This window comes from Phacochoerus africanus, chromosome 4 (genome assembly GCF_016906955.1).
Source record: "Phacochoerus africanus isolate WHEZ1 chromosome 4, ROS_Pafr_v1, whole genome shotgun sequence".
Taxonomy (NCBI): domain Eukaryota; kingdom Metazoa; phylum Chordata; class Mammalia; order Artiodactyla; family Suidae; genus Phacochoerus; species Phacochoerus africanus.
The window spans coordinates 23,002,335-23,024,995 of NC_062547.1; the positions used below are offsets into that span (position 1 = coordinate 23,002,335).

A 22,661-nucleotide genomic window follows, 5' to 3' on the forward strand; every position below is an offset into this window, starting at 1 on the left:
GTATTAGTTGCAGAAAACTGAAGAAAAAATAGGCAAATAATGAAAGAATTGGATTTGGGGAACCAAGACACTAACAGATAAAAGGCTGTTAAATAAAGGCCAAGTTATAGGGAGGAGATTTATACACACATATTGAAAGGTATAGATGCTATACAGGACTGAAATTATATATAACCCATATCAACACTATATAATAAGGATTTTAATAAATTTAGGGGCCACTGAGTTTGTGGCAGCCTCTGTTGAATAAAAAGCTATTGGGTTTTGAAAGGCATCTCATGGGAAATATTGGGAGTTGAATCACTTGAGGGATGTAAAGCTAAGTTGGATAAAACATATCTCTGATCTCCAAAATGATATCTCTGTGTTAAATGCATGCACAAAAACACAGGCCATTCGAAACCACTTTTAATTTTTACAAACTGTGTTGTCTCAGTGTATTGAAATAATAGATTTAATCTAAGCAGTAAAAGACTTAGAAAACTTTTCTAAAAATTAATTTGCAGGTAGAAGCTAAAACATCGTAGGGTAAGTTTTAGAAACTGAAGATTCCTTACAGCTGGAACCTGCAGTCATTTAAAAATAATTAACTCTGCAAAGGGATACATGAATGGAAGTTCTTGGAAAGGAGGCAGAGAATTAATTTCCCAGAAGGCACTGCAGATAAAATTGTGGCTGGCACATTTCATTCTGCAGATACCCGTCTTATTGGTATCTTGTCTGTTCTCGTGGGTGGCATTTTGGAATAGTATGTGCTCTAATGATCATTCAGTAATGCAAATGAGGAAGGCACCTTTCAGACACATCACTCTGGACAGACACTCTAAGTCCAGCCTTAGTTAGCTACCACACCGCCACTTTTTTTTTTTTGGCTGCACCAGCAGCATGTGGAATTTCCTGGACCAGGGATCAAACCTGCACCACTGCAGCAACCTGAGCCACTGCACTGACAAAGTCAGATCCTCAACCCATTGCACCGCAAGGGAACTCTCTTGTTAGCCCCTTTTTAAGGAGCTCTAAAAAGATATGGGAGAAGTAGTTACCCAGACCTCTATTAAGTGGGAGCCTCGGGCTCTTAATATTGCCTAATGTCCCTGGATTCTCCTTATTCAGCAATGGAAGAGAAGATTATGTACGAGATTGAAAGGAGCCACTCAGCTGGCCTGATAGTTCATGTTTGCTCTGAATCCCTGAGTCTCACCAGCACTCACATTCTCCTGCCTATACTACTTAAGTGCCAGTGTTCTTTTTCCTACTTAAAAAAAAAAAAAAAGGTTTCTCTATGTATTTCATCCTCTTGCATTCCGACCATCCAGGCCTCAGTGGCTTCTCTAATGACATGATATTATGTGATACTCTCTTTGCCTTTTTAACTGGTACCCACTGGACTCAAGGAAATCTATCATGATATTCCCATTGACAGCATAAGAGAGGATGGACTCATTATCCTGCCACAAAACATCTTTTCAAATATGGAAATAGCCTATATTTCTAGCCTTTTCTTATAATTCTTTATAGTTCCCGTATATGCTTCTTTACATGTCTTAACCTTTTTCTCCATATGCCTTTGCTCCAGTCAAGCTAGTGACCCCTCACTAACTCTGAACCTGGGCTCATGAGTGACCACTTTCCAGCTTTTGATTCAAGTGTTCCCTCTGTCTTTACCATCACCTCTCATACTCCCTGTGCTCTTTCTGCTCTATTTACATGATCTACTTGCTGAACCTCTACTCCTACTTCCTAAAAACAGGTCTTGATCTTCCCTGGTAAGTGAGGTCCCTCCCTCCTTTAAGCCTGAATTCCACTGCCTGCTCTCCTCCCCGTGGACCCATCTTAATCCACTGTGAGCACTCATTGTGGTGCCTGAAGTTTCCGTCAGAAGGATTTTAACATGGGAGGTGATGGATAAATATTTATTGAATGTACAGGGATTAAGTCTTTGAAATCTATTGCTTTATTCATTGCTTAAGTGAAAACTGAATTCAGAAGTAATCTAAATGCCTAGAGGTAGAGGAAATGCATAAATGTGTTCTAACACATCCGTGTGTGGGCTATGCCGCAGTCATTAAAGTAAGGTTTACAGAGAAATTTTAATACCATGGGAAAATGATGATTATATACAGTACATTTTCAACATCCACAGGGAATACTTCCTGCTCTCTTCAAAGATATCTACATTTTTATTAATCATATAATAATAGCAGCTAACGCTTATAGCTATTTAAAATATGCCAGGGCATCTTGAGTGGTCCTGCATCTTATTCCATGTAGAAAAATACACCTAGGCTCAAAACAGTTAAGTGTTTCCCCAGACCAAGCGCTTCAAATGAAGCAATGGTGGTTAAGAGCAGGATGTCTGAAGTCAGAATGCCTGAGTTTGAGTTACCTGCTTTCATTATGTATCTGCTTTATTCACCATATAACAGAGATAATAACAGTTGTAAGGATCCAATGAGATCCATAGGTATGATATTAGCACAGCACCAGGAGCATAGAATGCTCTAGTCCAAATAAGCTATTTGTATATCCAGAGGCTAGTATCATGCCTAGCTATATGAATATCGGCAGATTGAATGGAGGGATGGCAACGGTATCAAACCCCATCTGACTGGTGTTCTTCTACCTCCCAATGACAGCCTTGCCATTAATGCAAGTTATGACATACACAGCAATGAGGACAGAGCTGAAAAGCCACATTGAGGTTCAAATTATAGGCAATCTTAATAGACTCATTTGTCAGCTTAAATTATTCACAGTCCCTGCATGATTCAAATTTGTATCTTAGAAAATACAAATCAGTACAGGTCAGGGCAATTCAAAATCAAGTAACATGAATGCCAAGGACTATTGTAGTGTTAAGAGAGGAAAGCTGAAAGTCAATTAGAGATACATAGAATTAAGTATGTATTTAAAAGATAGAGATGCAATGAGACTGAAAAGAACTAAGAAATATGCCAAAATGTTAACAGGGGTTGTATTTGGATGAAAAAAAAATTATGTGTGATTTCTCTCTTTTATGTATTTTTATGCGTTTTGTGTGCTTTTCAAGATTCTAAGTTCCAGTTTGTTTAGAGTAAGGAATATGTGATAAAAATAAACTCCGTTCTCGAAAAGTTAAAAAAAAAAAATTTGAATTCAATAGCTACAGATCTAGAGCTTTTTTTTTTTTTTTTTTTAGTTTAGATCTAATTTGAAAGCTGTTGCTTTGGCTAATAATATGGCCTTACTAGATATCGAATATTCCTGCACAGTATTGACAATAATGAATTCGAATTTCAAAGCACTTTTTGTTCTTTGCAAGGTCACCCAGGGAAAGTAGGGATCACTCACACTTAGGCCTTCATTCTAATGAGTATAATTAGGAATAAAAAATGAATTTTACAGGGCAAATGCACATCTAAACTATAAAATGAGATGGTTGACTGATGGCCTCTATCCACTAGTCATCTATATGTATGCACCATGGTGTGGGAAGGGTATGAAAAGCCTATTCAAATGAAATGCTCCACTCCTAAAACTTTTATGATCGCTAACAATTTTTGGCAGGCTTAGGAGTTGACAGACTTTTCTGCCATAAATCTTGACACATTTCAGTGATTCTCTCTCTAGCACAGAAGACAAGTGATTACAGGAAACCACAGTCCTTAAAGATTTAATGTTCAGAGGAATTTGGACAATTATAAGCAACATATAAAAGTGGCCCTGGTAAAATGCAGCTGAGGGTAATTTGGCATGCCGAAATTCCCTCCAAGGAGGAGGGGTGCAATTGTTCTCTTACTTCAGATTTTTTAAAGGAGGATAATAAATGCTTGCCTTTTAATCCATTTATTCACTCAACAGATACTTACTGAATAACTGCTATGCACCAAGTACTATTCCAGGTACTGGTGGAATAGAGCAGTGAACAAAACAAAAAACTGTCCTGTTTTTTCGTTTGTGTGTTGGTGTTTTGGAGTTTACAATGTAGGATACATATGGGTGGGTTGGTAGAGAGGAGTATGAAAGTAAACAAATACATAAAGTAGATGGAGTTCCGGTTGTGGTTCAGTGTGTTAAGAACCAGATTAGTATCCATGAGGATGTGGGTTCAATCCCTGCCATTCCTACAAGCTGTGGTGTAGGTCACAGATGCAACTCGGATCCCAGCATTGCTGTGGCTGTGGTGTAGGCAGGCAGCTGCAGCTCCAAATCAACCCCTAGCCTGAGAACATCCATATACTGCAGCTGCAGTCCTAAAAAAGGAAAAAAATATGTGTGTGTGTGTGTGTATGTGTGTGTGTGTGTGTGTGTGTGTGTGTGTCTAAAACAGCACTGTCCCATAGAAATTTTTTTCATTGACAGAAATGTTCTATCACTGTGCTAATACGGTACAGTAATATAGTATAATATATATTATGCTAATATAGTAGCCACCAGCCGCATGTGGCTATTAAACATTTGAAATAAGCCTAGTATGATTAGACTAAATTTTAAATCTCATTTCATTTTAACAAATTTAAATATAAACTTAAGAACTCCACAGGGTAGTAGCTGCCACATTGGCAAACAAGGTCTAGATAGTAAGAGTTTAGAGCCTATGCAAAGAGGTGGGCAGCGTGTCGAGGAGTGGTTGCAGTTATAAATGGAGTGGTCAGAAGAGGCACCTTGAGGAGACATTTGGTGAAAAGAAGGAGGTGAAAGAACAAACCACGCAGATATTTATTGGGAAAATATCCTGGGAAAAGCGACTGGGAAGTGCAGAGACTTTGATATTCTTGCCATGTGGCTTCAAAAAGGAATGTCATGGAGGCCAGCGTGGATGCAATAGAGTGAGTGGACAGAAAGTAAGAAAGAAGACTCAAAGAGCCATGGGGCTATGGTGAGAAATCAGGAATTCTACCCTAGGTTTAATTATGTATGTACATATATATATATGTATATATATACACACACACACGTAGAAATATATACACACACGTCTATACACACATATACATATATAAATTCTGAGTCCCAAATTTTAAGACTTAAAACCCACTAGAGCATCTTTTTACTCTAAATCCTTTTTGACCTGTAGGTCAGTGAGAATGTTTCAGCACACTATATTTTTACTTCATAATTGAGTCTAGAATTTTAAATGTTCAGTGGTTCTCTAAGGAGCTCTTGAGCATGCATTCCCCCACCATGCTGAGTAATATTTATGACCACAACCCTCTTTAGGCTTCTCTTTACTCTGACAAATTGGTTATTTTATTTTCTTCTGATTGATGGAGTTTATCTTTAAAATTTAAATCTAATGGAAACATGTTGTGGAAGAAAATATGCCAATTTTTATAGGCAGACAATTCTGTAAAATTAATGAGAATTATAGGTCATGGTGCAGAAGGAGATCTGAACACAAAATGATTTAGAATTTAGAGCTTTCGTCCTGTGAAACAGTACAAGATGTGAGGGAAATTGCAGGTATTTAGATATGGCTTGAATTGCATCTTACTGAAGTAGCTGTCACTTTTTAAACCCTCTAGACATCTATCGACATTTAGCTACCATGTGTTAATAAACTTTTATATGTGGCCTTATCTATGACTTCATTTTTTTATTTTTTTATTTTTTTTGGCTTTTTGCCTTTTTTTTTCTAGGGCCACTGCAACGGCATATGGAGGTTCCCAGGCTAGGGGTCTAATTGGAGCTGTAGCCACCGGCCTACGCCAGAGCCACAGCAATGCGGGATCCGAGCCGAGTCTGCAACCTACACCACAGATCAGGGCAATGCCAGATCCTTAACCCACCGAGCAAGGCTAGGGATTGAACCCACAACGTCATGGTTCCTAGTCGGATTCGTTAACCACTGTGCCATGACGGGAACTCCCTATGACTTCATTTCTAAAGGAAGCTAATTGCTTTGCAAGGGTAGTTATGCTCTCTTTCTGAAGTTATCTTTAGTTTTTTTTTTTTTTTTTAAAGTGGAATTCCCATTGTGGCTCAGTGGTAATGAAACTGACTAGTATCCATGAGGATGCAAGTTTAATCCCTGGCCCTGCTCAGTGTGTTAAGGACCTGGTGGTGGCATTGAAGTGAGCTGTGGTTGGGATTCCACATTGCTGTGGCAGTGGCATAGGCTGACAGCTGCAGCTCTGATTTGACCCCTAGCCCGGGAATGTCCATATGCCACTGGTACAACCCTGAAAAAAAAAGAAAAGGATGTGTGCATGACCATATTTTTATTCAATTGAACTTCAATATTTTAGAATTGCAGCCCAAATTAATTTTCTTATTTTACTTGTTTAGCTTGTTAGCTATGTCATGAATATGGTCCTTATATAAAGAGAGATGAGAAAGGATGAGAAAAGGTGTTAGTATTATTTAAGTGCCCACCCTGTGCCAGGATCTGTAAAAATAGTCATGCTGTCTATGATTTTTAAGTGATAATAAATTTATTGTATGTACAAAATAATGAATGTTTGTTATCATTATTATATACTATGCACTATCCCTACATTATCTCATTTAATTTGTATCCCACACTTGCAAGGTAGCAAGAATAGATTTTATTTTAAAAACGAAGAAATTAAGGAGATATAAAATATTCCTAGGAGTTCCTTCACGGTCAGCAGGTTGAGGATCCAGTATTGTCACTGCCATGGCTCTAGTTACAGCTGTGGCACAGGTTCAATCCCTGATCCAGGAACTCTTCATATTACAGGCATGGCCAAAAAACAAATATGTCTAAACACACACATTCCTAATACGTAATAGAACCAGGACTTGACCCAGACCCTTATTAACAATAAAAATCTATGTTCTTTCCATCATATTTTCTATTTCTAATTATAATTTACCAATATCTGGAAAATAATATTTTTAAACTCTGGTTTTTTTATTGACTAAATTTATTCACTATTTCTTACAAAGTCACTTACTCCTGCTAGTCTTTAATTTCCTTGCCATAATTTTTTTTTTAGTATTCACTGAAAATTTATTTAGGAAATTGACCTAGATACTTGATATAATACATGGATTATTTTATTAAGCATTTGAAGATATTCATACTTCGCTTTTTTAAAAAATGAAATAATTACATTGAGGATGCATATTATTAAATATGCTGCACGTGAGATAATCCACATAAATACATAGCAAAGTGCTTAGAACAGAGCAATCCTTCATAAATGCTAGCTATCATTAATCATTTTATCCAAGTTTCTGCATATGTAAGTAGGAAATGGAAGAAATTATTTGGTATATTAATTCCATGTGGTTTAATAAAATAGATTTCCTAAACCTTATGCTCCTTCAGTCTTTCCAGCCACACCACTTTGAAATTTTGATCTTCCATAATTTACAGATTATGTGCAACCAGATACCATTATTAATGAGCTAACAGGAAAATTGATTAACCTCCTAATGACTTCCTTCCCCAGAACTGAAAATGATCCCGGATTTCCTCAGATGCTCTGTGATTGCTGCTGTCTGCCTGTAATCAGAGTTTTTAAAAAGATTAACTTTGGCATCTTGTCCATCCTCATGCTCCTCCCACCTCTAAAGAACTTGAGGTACTCCCATCACTTGGAGGACTTGTTATCCACTCTGTCCCTTTGAACATTGACAGGCATGTTGATTGTGCAGTTTTGTTTTCGATTTCACTTTTTGTTTCATAACTGGGATGTTCACAGAAAGACTTTTTATCCTTGTTCTTCTAATCTCTCGGAGTCCCCTAGCTCTTTCTCTCCCAATTCCAGTGTCGCTCCCTTGTTTGCCATCGTCCACTTCTAAGTCTCCCTTTAGAAGAGAGCTGGTGTCTTCCCATCCAGGGATCCACTTGGTATCATGAAAGCATTGTCTTCCTCCTGGGAAAAAAAAAAAAAAAGAAGCCCAACAAGACAAAAAGTAAAACCCTGGAAGATGCCACCTTGCACTTCCGAGGCCAATGCTTGATCTACCAAAAAACAGGGAAAATCAGGGAGAGGATAAGGGAAATCAATGTTCTGTTGGTGTCTTGGTCTTTTTGACTGCCTCCCTTTGGAAAACAAACATGTGGGCATTTTTGCCCTGAGAACACAGGGGCTTGTGATGGCTACAAGAATAACCTAGCTACCCTCTGCCACAAAATGCAATGGTCAGGTTCGTGCTCATTACGTAAGTTTTAACAGCAAATATGAAAGTCATAGTAGAGTTGGGGTTCTAGTCGTAGGAGAAATCTGTAGCATTAGCAGTTGCATAATTAAGCAGAAAATAAAAGAAATGCAAGAGCAGCCGGCAGGAGATAAGGACTCTGTTTCCACACTTAGGTAAAAACTTTACTCAGAGTAGTGGGTGGTGAAAATGGCACCCCAAGATAATATAGTCAAAGGATCAATGTTTGAGTAGTAACTTTTTAAAAATTGAAATATAGCTGATTTATAATATACTTGTCAGTTTCAGATGCACAAGAGTTGATACCTTATAGGTTGTTACAAGATATTGAATATAATTCCCTGTGCTATACAGTAAATCCTTGTTGCTAATCTATTTCATGTATAATAGTTTGTATCTGTTAATCCCATACTCCTAATCTGTTACTCCCTCCCTCTCCCCTTTGGTAACTACAAGTATGTTCTCTGTCTGTGAGTCCATTTCTGTTTTGTATAAAGATTCATTTGTCTTATTTTTAGATTCCACATATAATTGATACCATATAGCATTTGTCTTTCTCTGTCTGACTTCACTAAGTATAATATTTTCTAGGTCTACCCATGTAGCTGCAAATGACAATATTTCATTTTTTTTTTTAGTATCTGAGTAGTATTCCATTGTGTATATATACCACATCTTTTTAAGCCAATCATCTTTTGATGGGCACATGGGTTGTTTCCATATCTTGGTTATTGCAAAAGTGATGCCATGAACATTAGGGTGCATGCATCTTTTTGAATTATTTTCTTTTTTTTCTAGATATATACCCAGGAGTAGGGTTGCCAGATCATGTGGTAGCCCTATTTTTAGTGTTTTAAGGATCTTCCATAACGTTTTTCATAGTGGCTGCACAATTTACATTCCCACCAACAGTGTAGGAATGTTCCTTTTCCTCCATACCCTCTCCAGTATTTATTATTTGTTGACATTTTGAAGATGGCCATTCTGACTAGTGTGAAATGATACCTCATTGTGGTTTTGATTTGCGTTTCTCTAATAATTAGTGATATTGAGCATCTTTCCAAGTAACCATTGGCCATGTAGATGTCTTCTTTGGAGAAAGGTCTTTTGCCCATATTTTTTGTTGGGTCATTTGAGGTTTTTCTTTTTTATATTGAGTCATATGGCCTGTTTGAATATTTTGAAAATTAACTCCTTGTTAGTTGCATAGTTTGCAAATATTTTTTCCAAGTCTTAAGGTTGTCTTTTCATTTTGTTTATTTATTTATTTTTTTCTGTAGAAAGGCTTTTAAGTTTATTAGATCCCATTTGTTTCTTTTTGCTTTCATTTGTTTTGCCTTGGGAGACTAATCTAAGAAAATATTGCTATGATTTATATTAGAGAATGTTTTGCCTATATTCTCTTCTAGGAGTATTTGGGTGTCATGTCTTATATTTTCTTATATTTAAATATACATGTATTTATGTTTAGGTCTTTAAACCATTTTGAGTTTATTTTTGTGTTATGTGAGGAAGTTTTCTAATTTCATTGACTTACATGCAGCTGTGCAGCTTCCTCTATACCATTTGTTGAAAAGACTGTCTTTTCTCCATGGTATGTTCTTACCTCCTTTGTTGTAGATTAGTAGACTGTAGGTGTGTGGGTTTATTTCTGGGCCCTCTATTCTGTTCCATTAATCTATATGTCTCTTTTGGTGCCAATGCCACTGTTTTGATTACTTTAGCTTTATAGAATAGCCTAAAATCTGGAAGGGTTATAACTCCAGCTTTGCTATTTTTCCTTAGGATTGCTTTGGCAATTCTGGGCTTTTTGTGTTTCCATATAAATTTTGGGATTCTTTGTTCCAGTATTGTGAAAAATGTCATGGGTAGGTTGATAGGAATTGCATTAAATCTATAGATTACTTTGGGTAGTATGGTCATTTTAAAAATATTAATTCTTCCAATCCAAGAATATGGGATATCTTTTCATCTCTTTGAATCTTCTTTCATTTCCTTTATTGATGTTTTATAGTTTTTGTTATATACAATTTTCACCTCCTTGATTAAATTTATTTCTGGATTGTTTTTTCTTTTTTTTTTTGACATAATTTAATTAATTTATTTAGTTTTTGGCTGCAGCCATGGCATGCACAAGTTCCTGGGCCAAGGATACAACCCGTGCCAGGGCAGTGACAAGCATTGCTGGATCCTTAACCTGCTGAATCACCAGGGAATTCCTGATTCAATTTTAAACAGATTTTTTCTTTTTTTTTTTTTTTTACTTTATCTTCCTGATATTTCGTTATTAGTATAAAGAAATGCAACAACAGATGTCTATATATTAATGTGTTATCCTACCTTGCTGAATTTATTTATTAGCTCTAATAAGAATAGTAACTTTTAATAAGTGGAATTTCCTGTCCATTTTTTTTTAATTTGATCCATTTGTTCACAAAACAGATTAATTCCATTACCAGCTTTGAGCAAAGAAGGCTGCACTTTTCAACTCACAGATCTTTTCCTTCTCAGTTTTCCTGAGTGCTCTGCAAATTTTCTCTTAGTTCTTGGGCCTCTGGGCTTGCCTAAGTGTATGTACCTATCCTTTGAACTCTCCTCCTAAGGCTTTTTGCCTTCCTAGCAGTTCTGAATTTTTTTTTTTTTAGCTAGTCCCAAGCTTGGTCCTTTCCCAGACTGACTTAATATTTTTACTCCACAGGGCAATTTCCATGGGCCTCTCATGCAGTCAAGGCCAGGGGTGTATCTATTATTTATTTCTTGGATCTAGCGGGGGCTTCCTGTCTGTTTTTATATGTCAGTTTCCGAGTTAATTGGGCTAATCAATCCGATGAATTTTCCTGAAGTTGTTCAACAACCTTTGTAGCTCCAGGAGCATCTGAACAACAGTTAATGCAGCTAATCAGCGGTACCCCCAAGGGCTGAATTTACTTTGGCTCAGTGTGTTTTTGTTTTTGTTTCTTTCTCTTTGTTTGTTTCGTTTTATTTTTTTGTGGTCTATGTTGTAAGAATCCACTGCATGGGCTGTAAATAATTCCTGCCATCCTGAAATGTATTAGGCTTCTCCATGATAAAATAGTGGATGTGAAAATGCTTAGTAAGAAAGGTGCATAATATATAGGCAAGCTTTAGAGGGTATAGGTCGAGAAACGCTGGAAATTGACCAGGGACCTGACTTTGTGCTTTGACTTTCCCATGATGGTCACTCTTGGCAGCTCTCTCAATTCCATCTCTCCCATCTCTAAGTGGAGGTAATACTTTTATCACGGGGATACTGTGAAGAATTTTAGTTGGAGACGGATTGTTAGAACATTCAAAAAAAATTATGCTCAATACTGAGATGCTGGCTGTTGACATAGAATAGAAACTATGGCAGAAAAAATGTGGATAGCATAAATTGTAGTAGTCATGGAGGTTGACAGTTCAAGCATTTGGCACCCAGTGGCAGGTTTACTTCATTAGTTAATGTTAACTAGGCGAATGGTAGCAAGGGCCCCTGAGTAAAGCCATTCAGCTGTGCCAGCACAACTCCAGGAAGCACCAATAACAACCTCTACTCTAAAATGCGAGCTCGGGAGTTCCCATTGTGGCACAGCAGGTTAAGAACCTGATGTCGTCTCCGTGAAGATGCTGGTTCAGTCCCTGGCCAGTGGGATCAGTGGGGTAAGGATCAGGCATTGCTGCAAGATGCAGTGTAGTTTGCAGATGTGGCTTGGATCCAGGGTTGCCTTGACGGTGGTGAAGGCCTGCAGCTGCAACTTCGATTTGACCTCTAGCCTGGGAACTTTCATATGTCTCAGGAGTGGCTAGAAAAAGGGAAAAATTAAATAAATAAAATAAAATTTGAGCTCACTAGTCCTGATTCCATTGTTTACCGGACATGGACCTTGAGTACATTAGGTAGCATCTCTGCACTTCCATTTTTCTCATCTGAAAAACAAGGATAATTAGAACACCCATCTCATAAGGCTGCTGTGATGTTTAGTTATCACTTTTAAGGAACTTACATGTAATTTACTTTTAATACATTAAAGACCTTAGTAGAATGCCACACATAGTGGCTATGTATCACGGCTCTGGCTATTATTCTTTTTAATTCATTTTATTGAAGTGTAATTGGTTTACAATGCTGTATTAACTGCTTCTATACAGCAAAGTGATTCAGTTACATGCATAAGTACATTTCTTTTCATATTCTTTCCCATTATGACTTATCACAAGATGTTGAATATAGTTCCCTGTGGTATACAGTAGGATCTTGTTATCTATTCTGTGTGTAATAGTTTGCAGCTTTGGCTATTTTTATTACCTTTTCACTAGGAGCAAAGCCCCAATCTAACGCTTTGTTTGTACTGGAATAGATATAACAATTCATTTGTAATTTGCAAATATTTAGCTTCCTAGTAGCTTCAGATATTTTAAATGCTCTTACAGTCCTTTTATTTTCCTTGTGTTTATCTTGCTTAGGCCATGTAAAAATTGTGTTTTTACAAACTACAAGAAGTTTCCAATCTGAGCATGTAATTACCCTGAGTGCTTTGCTCCTACATCCACAATAACAAGCATTTAGTTTGTTTTTCAGAGCTATTGTGCTTAATTAATATTTATGCAGGATTTAGTGAAATCATGAAAATTGACAAATGTCCTTACCTAAACAGGTGGTGAATATATCAACAATTACAATAAGAATGGGGATGCTACAACAGTACTTCTTTAGATCACTCAGACTTACTGCTGAGTCGGGTAAGCATGATTCCACATTTATTACCCAGTCTGGAAAGTGCACTGTCAGGCTAGTTAATAGAAATGGCTTTAGGTATATTTTAAGATATTCACTGAATTATGAACTTCATGCATATTACAGAAAATTAAAAATAACAATGGTGGTGTTCCCATTGTGGCTCAGCTGGTTAAGGACCTGATGTTGTCTCTGTGAGGATATGGGTTTAATTAATCCCTGGCCTCATTCAGCGGGTTAAGGATCCAGTATTGTTGCACACCGCAGCAGAGGTCACAGATGCAGCTTGGATCCAGTGTTGCTGTGTCTGTGACATAGACTGCAGCTGCAGTCCCAGTTTGACCCCTAGCCTGGAAACTTCCATATGCTGCAGGTGCAGCCATTAAAAATATATATATATTTTTTTTTTAAAGGCATAATGGCATCAGCATACAAGAGTTAATCTCTTCCATGGAAAAATCTGAAAACAGTGCCGAGTTGGTATGATGGCTATACAGAATCATAAGGGATTTAGGTTGCTTCTCTGTCTAGGCTCCAGCATTCTAGCACAAGGCTATCAGCCTAAGGTCAAGACATAGTTCACAGTGGCTGCTAAAGCTCCAGTCATATGTCCGCATTCCAGGAAGGAGAATGGAAAAATGGAGAAAGGATATTATGAGGTCATCTCTTATCTGAATTTACTCCTTTAAACAGTCATTTTGGACACTTTGCTTTATATCCCATTTAGACAGAACTCAGTCATACCTAGGTAGAATATATTCTGGGAAATGCAGCCCTGTATTTGGGGCTCAGTGTAGGCCCCAAACTAAAACTATTTTTAAGGCAGGAAAGGATAATGGCAACCAGCAGATTAAAATTTATGTCTTATGTTGTCTCTTGGCGGTTTGTTGATTTCCCTTAGTACTTAATTTTTTAGATGTATTAACTTCCTATAAACCATCTTTTCATGTCCTTTTAAGTCTCTTTCTAATTTATAGTGATTTTTTGTCTGTTTTTATTTTGTTAAAGTATGTTAATGTAAAGCATTAGCATTCAAAAAAATCCGATAAAACTTCCCATAAAAGTGCTGCCTGGGAGGGCCACTTATTCTTTCATTCATCTTAACTAAAACACCCAGCGTCAGCCAGGAGGGGGCTTCTGTATGAATGGAGGAAGATGAAAAAATGAGCAGATCTGCCATGTAATGTCAGGTTGTGATGAATAAAGCACGGTAAGAATCTAGCGTGTTGGAGGATGGAGAGCCCTGTTTTCAAGCAGGCGATCAGGGAAGCCATTCCAGCAGGGAGAAGACAAGACCAATGCCCTCAAGGGAAACTTTTTGAGGGGGCTTGTCCCTGCTGTGCGCAGGAAGAGGAAGGAAATCAAGGCAGCTAAACTTCAAGGAAGGAGATGGAAACTTGTGGGAGATGAGTTCACCAAGGAGAGAGATCAGAGCCAAGCAGACGAAGAGGAGAGATCACTCCAGCACTTTAAAGCTTATGGAGAGCATACTCCAGCAACCGAAGCAACATAGAAAGTGAAATGACCATTTCTCTGCTTTTGTGTTAACTCTTCCCTTCTTACTTATTGGTTGTCTTCCCTGTGAAATTCTTCAGTTAAGTCCAGAAGTTAGAATATGAATAACATGGAATGTTCCCTCTCTTCAAGGTACTTACTTGCTAAAGAATTCAGATCAGCTCAGAAAGCTAATTAAACTTTCAACTTTGTACCCATATGTCCAGGAGATTTTTTTTTTCTTGTTCTCTTCTGCTTCATAGGTCTTTATATACAAAATTAACCTTAAATACTATAGCTTAATAAGTTCATCTGTCTTCTCTCTTGAAGATATCCAGAAATCATAATGCCCCATCCCATTCTTGAACCTGCCTTATATCTTTTCCTAAATAATTCTATCTTATGTACGTGTGTAGATCTTTGTGTACATTGCTCACTCTGAAGAGCATGACTTCCTCTTTCTAACAAAGTCTTATTCTTCCTTCAGGGTATCACCTTTGAAAGGCTTTCCCTAGCTCTTTCTCACGGAGAGAATTTCTTTTCTCTATGTTCACCTCAGCACTTATACCAGCCATCACAGTAGATTGTCATACTTATATGCTTATATTATCCTTTCCCGCTAGAATAAAAGTTCCTTAGGGACACAATGAAACTTTTAATCATCGACACTCTGATACCTAGCAAAGTTCCAGGCACATAGTGGGTGTTTGGAAACATGCTTTGTTATATGAAAAACTATCCCATTAAAGACAAGGCTATGTTAATGTTCACAGCGTGGAGTAAATAGAAAATTCATGAGTTGTGTTTTGATTATGTAATCTTTTCTCTCCAAAAATCATTATTCAAGAGGAAGCTTTTAGCCTTTTTCATGAGTTATTGCTAGTAAAATACTTGTGTTTTTACATCCCAATTAAATCTCTCACACAATCTGCTATGTCCATCCTTTAAAGCATCTGGTGACCTCACACTCCTATATATTTCTTCAATGGAGTTGACTTGGATTTAATCTACTTTATGATGGACAGTAGGCACAAGTCCATTGTGAAATAGCTACTTTGAGGGAAGCATAGACCCTAGAACGACCTTATAAATATGTACATATGTAAATTTATTTGCTAGACCACAAGCTCTTCACTAGACTCTGAACCCCTTAAGGACAGGGAGTGTAGCTTATTCACTGCCACATGTCCTGTGCAAGTTGTTGGACTACAGGTTCATAATCCTCTAATAAAACCCTTGGGGGCAGTGGTGTGCTGGTTCATATTTAACAACAGGCTCTTAGAAAATGTATATGTGTGTGCACGCATGCACACACGAAATCCCTAATTTGTAGCATGTGTCTATTTTCTTGAATAAATACTCCAGCCTTGGCTGATTTCAAGCTACCAAATTGAAGTCACTGAACATAAAGTTGGGAAGAAATTCATACAGTTGGCTAAAGCATATGCTAACTCCAGCACACTACCAATAGAAGTCTAAATTAGTTTAAGGATTTAGAAGATTTATGATTTTAAAAAGCTAATATGTGAATATAGTATATATTATGTAACATCTCCAGAAAAATCCAGGAAAACGCTTGCAATAAAAACATTAATATTTCTGCAGTAAAATAAATGAGTATTCATACCAAGAGGCACATATAAATTCCAAATGTATGAAAAAATAGCTTTCAGTTTTCAGGGCACTTTTTGCAGTTTAGAATTGCATAAAAAGTATTAGGACTACTTCATATTTAAAAAACAGTACTTCAGTGGGAAACTATTCAGGATCTGTAACACATCCATCCTGGCTGTTTGATTCTTGTCCTGTTCACTGTTGTGAGCTATTTTGCCCCTGTTTAAATTGTAAGGAGCTGATGGATATGCACGTTCTGTCTTGTCCAGCGGGATTGACTTCCTTCTCCCAGTGGAAAAATCGGTTTGTCTTCCTTTGCAATTTAGCTCCACATTCCTTTACTCCACAGCATTTTGCAGTATTTTGACTTTGACTTAGAACTGGTATAAATCTTTTCCCTCAGATCATTTAAACAAAATTAGTTCTTGAAAATGTGTACATTTTTATATGTGCACGAGAGTCATGATTTTACTTTTTTCCTGAGAAGTTATTTTAACACAATAAATCATAGACATTAGACATGTTCTAGGAAGATTCTGAGGACAGAACATGGACGATGGTGAACTGCAGGAAAGGTTTCCCCAGGGTCCATTAGCTTGTCAGATATGGAGGGCCAGGTAGCAGTGGGCTGGGCTTCTCTGCAAGGTCCCTGTGCTTCATTGGGAAGGCTCCAAGGAAGCTTGGTACCTCTCACTGCCACATGTAGGGAGTGCTATGGGGCTGGATGAATGCTTTTTAAAGTTTAAGTCTAAGTCTTCTTTTTTCCCCCTGTGTTTCTAGCTCCGCATTTGAGTGTGAATCAAGGACGTAGAAGTATTCCATGCATCATCATGAATCACCTAAGATGGCCAAGAGCTTGGATAAACCCTGGTCATCTTAGGTAGGAGCTTGGATGAACTTAGCTGATAAAGTCAGGCCTTATTGGTATCTAGTATGACTAAGGGATTTATTAAAGTTCTTTTTTAGGAAATCCATGATGTTTTAAATATCAGAAAAGTTGCTCTCACAATTTCCTTCACTCTCCTATCCTGGAATGGTGCCTGGCTTTATGTACCATTGTACCAGATTGTCAATTTCACACAGTCTAGAAAGCAATTCTCTGTTTATGTTCCCTTATTCAAACTCTCATTTCTACCTCCAAATCAATCCATTGGCAAGAATATCAAAGCGAAAATGAGAAGCCATTTCAGCCACACCAACAATTTTGTAAAATAAACTAAGGTTGATCAAAGTTTAGGTAATGAATTCATGAACACTGGCTTTCTTTCTGGAGCCAAAAAGATTTGGGACCTAAGAGACTGAGTTGTCTAATATAGAGGCTGCTACCAATGATTCTTGCAAGGGAAGGGTCTGTCTAGAGTTTGTTTGTTTGTTTATTAGTGAGTGTGGGCAGTGTCCCCTTTACCCCAAATGTATACCTCTTATCAGTTGCCTATATGGAAAATTCATACTTTCTAGAGCCAAACATAATGATTATATGGGCACTGTGTATTTAGAACAGAATCAGCGTTAGTGACATGAGAGTTTGGTCCTTTCCCACCCACATAACTCTACATGTGCACACACTTGCTAAAATTTAACACTAGCATGATTTAGGCTTCCTCTAATCTGTTGCTTTAAATAACCAGAATTGACACACATCCCCAGCAGACATGGACTCTGGAACCTAGATGTAACTGCCTATCCAAAGTCATCATAATAGATCCTACGTTCACTCCTCAGGAAGGATGCTCTCCCGCATAGAACATTTACTACAAAAAGTGGTAATAAATAATAATTCCTGGGAGTTCCCGTCGTGGCGCAGTGGTTAACGAATCCGACTAGGAACCATGAGGTTGCGGGTTCGGTCCCTGGCCTTGCTCAGTGGGTTAACGATCCGGCGTTGCCGTGAGCTGTGGTGTAGGTTGCAGACGCGGCTCGGATCCCGCGTTGCTGTGGCTCTGGCGTAGGCCGGCGGCTACAGCTCCGATTCAACCCCTAGCCTGGGAACCTCTATATGCGGCGGGAGCGGCCCAAGAAATAGCAACAACAACAACAACAACAATAACAACAACAACAAAAAGACAAAATAATAATAATAATAATAATAATAATAATAATAATTCCTTTCTCTATCTTACATGACTGCTGGGATGATTTCCTTAATTACTTTTCTCAGTTTTTATACTTTTAACTGTGTTCCTTAGAATACACTATGTGGCAGGTCTGTGTGGGTTATGATAGGCACCTGAAGATAAATAGCGTTGCCCTTGAGGAATTCTAAGCCTAAGAGGAAATACCATCCCTACAATAAAATTAATCTGAAAGCATATTCCCTAAGAGAGACAAAATATACTCTATAGGTTATGAAAATAAAAAGGATACTTTTGAACAGAAGGGGATTGTGAGAGGAGCGGTAGGAATTGTGAACGTGACATCTTTCAGAAAAGAAAAGCCACGTGATGATCCTACAGTTTCCATCCCTCCGTTAGTGTGACCCTCAGAGTCAACTATTCACACACTTGTAACTGAGAATATTTTCTTGGACGGAGAACCTGCTAAATCAAATAATAACACCTGATCAACTACCTCTTCGATTGGTTGCCTCTTAATTTTAAATCGTGCCTGACAGAAAAGGGCATTAGGTGCATAAGTTTTGATAGAAGTGAGAGAATGTAGGAAATCATCCAGGACAGGTAAAATGCCTCAACCTTTAAGTGCGGAGACTTCCAGTAGTGAAGCAGGGAGGGTAAATATATGAGTATGTGTGACAAAGGCTGCAGGGAAGAAATAGAACAAAAGACGACAGATTTTATGACCTGTACAGATTTTTCATGGTTTTGACTGTAGTCTAGGAAAGAGTTTATCAGCTATTACTTTTCTCTCCCTCCAAATTGAATGTGTAGTATCTTTCTTTGATGCTTTCAAGAGACTGAAGTATCAAGAAGGGTTGGTATCCTTACGCTGGGCTACTCAAACCTCGATGAGATTGCTTTTATTTAAGGGGTTAAGAAAGCATTACTAAAAGCTGAATTCATTCTGATGACTCTTGATCTATGGGTTGTAGCCTGAATTATTGCAACATAACTCTTTTATTTTTCTGAAGTTAAAAGAAAAAAACCTTCCCGTTCTCTCTACTGCACCTGGAGGCATCATATCCTCAGACATCCCCTTAGGGAAGTCCTTTGCCAAAGCCAAACTCAAGCCCTAAGGCTCAGAGCTGTCTGTAAAGGTCCCAGGAAGGCTGGACCTGGAAAATAGACATTTTCTTTGGATCTTTAAAGGGTGTGTAAAATATTAGGCTTATTCCACAGGGACTCTGAGGGCAAAACCAAGAGTTGGTGGGTAAAATTTATAATGTAATAATGACTAAAATAAGGAAGAATTGTCTAAGGTCAAGAATGATCAAAGAAGAAATGGCTACCCAGGGAGGTATTGGGACCCTTGCTTATCATCAGAAAGCTTGAAGCATAAGCAGGATGAAGATGTCAAAGCAAAAATTGCACTGGGCAAAGTTAAATAGGCAAGGAAGACTTTATCTAAGGCTATTGCAATAAGGGACAGAGGCCACAATAAAGTCTAAACTCAACTCCACTGAAGAAGAAGAAGGATTTTTTTTTTAAGGGCCGATGTGAACTAATGAAAAAGTTTTGGGGGAGACTGTGATCATAGACCATCTATGTTTGCTAATTGGCTTTATCCAAAGGAAAAACAAAGTTCTCATAACTTTATGACTGGAGGTAGATTGCAACGTGGAGCAATGTGCCTGCCAAGAGTTAGGTTTCTATTCTTCCATTGAACTTGGGAGATGGGGGTATTATCTCCATTTTTGATTACCTTTCAAAGAGATAGTTCCTAGACTTTGAGAAAGACATTCCTAGGTAGTAAAACTAGCAAGAGGCTTTAAAAAAATTATTGACATGTCCAAGGGGCAGAGAGAAGTTTATAATTACAAGCTTTCTAAAGTAAATGCTGTAAGAGAAGGGTCCTTGAGGGTCCCAGAATCAGGAAAAACCTGTGTAAAGTTTAGTCAAGCTGAGGAAAGGTTAAGGTGGTCTTGGTTAAACACACAGCTATAGCTGGAAATCCCGTGCAGAATACGTGATTTAAAAGCATCACTCTTAGGGAGTTCCTGTTGTGACGCATCGGAAACAAATATGACTAGTATCCACAAGGCTATGGGTTCCATCTGTGGCCTCACTTAGTGGGTGGGGGATCTGGTGTTGCTGCTGTGCAGATGCGGCTCAGATCCAACGTTTCTATGGTTGCGATGTAGCCTGAAAACTTCCAGTTGCCACCAGTGCAGCCCTAAAAAGGCAAAAACAAACAGACAAACAAAATATATATTAAAATATGTGCACATCTGAAATTTCCAGTGGCTTCCATTTAGCTACAAAGATCAAAAATGGGAGTTTTCATGGGGAATTTTACCCATTTAGATAAATGACATCCAATCAACACCTTTGCACAGTTTAGATGAACTGCCCCCAGTTTCAGTCATGGGACTTTGGTCTCATATCTAGAAGCAGCGTTCTCATTCCCGAATGAGCTGCTGTTTCATAAGAGTCCTTTTTCCATTGAGGCTTCTATATGGCTTTCCTCCAGGAGCCCAAATTATTCTCATTTTCTATTTGTAGAATCCAAAGATTTAAAATTTCATTTCTTTGTAGTTGTTTTCGACATTAGGTCGAAACATTTGGTGGTGCCTCTAATAAAAAATTACTAACTTGAACATTTCGTAACAAACTACCTCATTTGATTAGGGAAGCCTAGAAATTATGGAGCTAATTAAATCTATTAATACCCCCCCAACTTTTTTGCACCTGAATGGAACAAGGAATCATAAAGACCACTCAGCCTGTACCTTGTTGTTTAAAAGAGCCTTGATGGTAAGTGGAAAGGAAAATATCACTGGAGCATTTATGCTGCTCTGAAAAAGCTTTACAGATATTGTTTGGAGCTTTTGTTTTTATTATCTGGTGTGGTTCGTTAGTGTATATTGATATTAACAGAGTCTCTGCCACTAAACTCAAAGCATAGTCATACCATTTCAGGCTAAATGGGAATGAAAGCAAGTGAACTCCAGTTCTTTAAGGGTACAAATAACAATACCCAGTGGTAGAAGGATGATTGAATTTGCCAGTAGGGTTTGTGCAAGGCTTGCTAATTTAGAGGCACATTTTCAAATATTACAGTGGCTAGGATTTCCCTGGGGAACTCGCTGGGGCACAGCAAGTGAATCAGTGTTTAAATGGTATTATTTTTAGAATGATTTGCAAAAAAGGACAAAAAAGTAAATAGACGATTTCATAATTAATATTATAAATGCAAATCCTTCCAGACCTGATCCGTCTTTTCTGGGAGGAGCTGCAACTGAGCGCTCTCTGGTGTCCTGCCCTGCAGGCTGCTAGGCCAGGGGAAATGATCCCAGAGAAAAGCGGGGAATTTGCTTAAGAGCTTCCCCATTAAATGGTCAGGCTTTGATCATTACCCTTAATCGCTTTGTCCCCTCCCTTCAGGCGCAGATCCCTGCAGGCTGGTTGCAGATTGCTCCTCTTCTGGTCCCATAATTGGAGTTGATAACCTACCGACCATCATACAGGAACTGGGGACGTTTGTCAAATGCTGTCATACTTAGAGATGGCCCTTCCTCTTGTGGGGAAATGAAGCCCATAAAGAGTTTTAGAATTTGGAGCCTCTGCGTTTAGCCTCGCCCAACTCATTTGTTTTACACAAAGAGAAATGAAGTCCACGAAGGTTATGATGCTGTAAAGATAATACCGGAATCCAGGTTCTTGTTCATGGCAGTCCAAGAATGAACTCCGTGAACACACAGGCAGCAAGCAAGCAAAGTTTTTATTAAAGGAAAGCAAATAGCTCCCAGGGTTACTGGGAGGGGGGGAGAAGAGCGCCCCCTTCTCTATTGTCCTATAGGGGTTTTTTTCCCTTAAAGATGGGGGGGGAACCAATGTGGGGTCCAGAGAGATGTGATTTTTCTCCCATTGGCCTTGCTTAGTTACCTATATCAGTCCTTGTCCAGTAGGGTCCTGGAGGTGGAAATGTCCTATAAGTCTCATAGTTTCCTGTCCTTTTCGTCCTATAAAGTAAACTGAGTCACAGGGGATTAGGGATTAATAACCATCTGGGTGTAGGTACCCTCCCTATAGTAAACAAGGCCTGTGAGGATGTTACTCCCTGGAGGCCTTAAGCCACAAATGTTAATCAATGGCCATATCAAAGAACAGAGGGAAGCCCATGCTCCCGCAATGACTACCTGAGTTAATATTCTGCCTCAGTTATGGGACCTGCCCAAGGTAGTATAATTTGCTGGGCACCGAGGCAGAATTATAACTTTGAGGTCCTCTGCCCGCCTGGTTTTGCCTCCAACTGACATCCTTTCTTCATGATTGAGTAATTGTCTCAAGGTTAGGGGATACATTTGGGGCTGATATGTCAATGGAAACACAGTTGTTCATCACTTACTCTTTTCAAAACACTGCCTTTTTTGAGGGGTACAGCCTCCCTCTGGCCGGTCTACTGCAGAGTCCCGTGTTGTCATCAGCCAGGTCTCCTTAGACAGGACTGTCTCTGTCCTGTATTGAACAAGCATTTCCCACATGTTGTTTTCCTTAATGAGCCCAACCAGTCTATGATTACCGAGCTCTATTAGATGTTGTCTGGGAAAACGAGAGCCAGAGGTGTTAAACATCTTGCCCCCAAATCACAC

The 22,661-nt window shown here is 38.4% G+C and overlaps 1 protein-coding gene across 4 annotated transcripts in view; it reads left to right on the forward strand.

Annotated features, from left to right (window-relative positions):
• The window catches only part of LRRC4C (leucine rich repeat containing 4C), a 169,249-nt gene that overhangs the window by 65,409 nt on the left and 81,179 nt on the right, over nucleotides 1-22,661 (forward strand). For 2 of the 4 annotated variants that reach the window (XM_047775952.1, XM_047775955.1), the window contains one exon: nucleotides 12,768-12,852. The exons of the other annotated variants lie outside the window; for them this stretch is intronic. The gene's annotated coding sequence lies outside the window, so the exon portion shown is untranslated. The remainder of the gene's footprint in view (nucleotides 1-12,767; nucleotides 12,853-22,661) is intronic. 4 annotated transcript variants of the gene reach the window in all.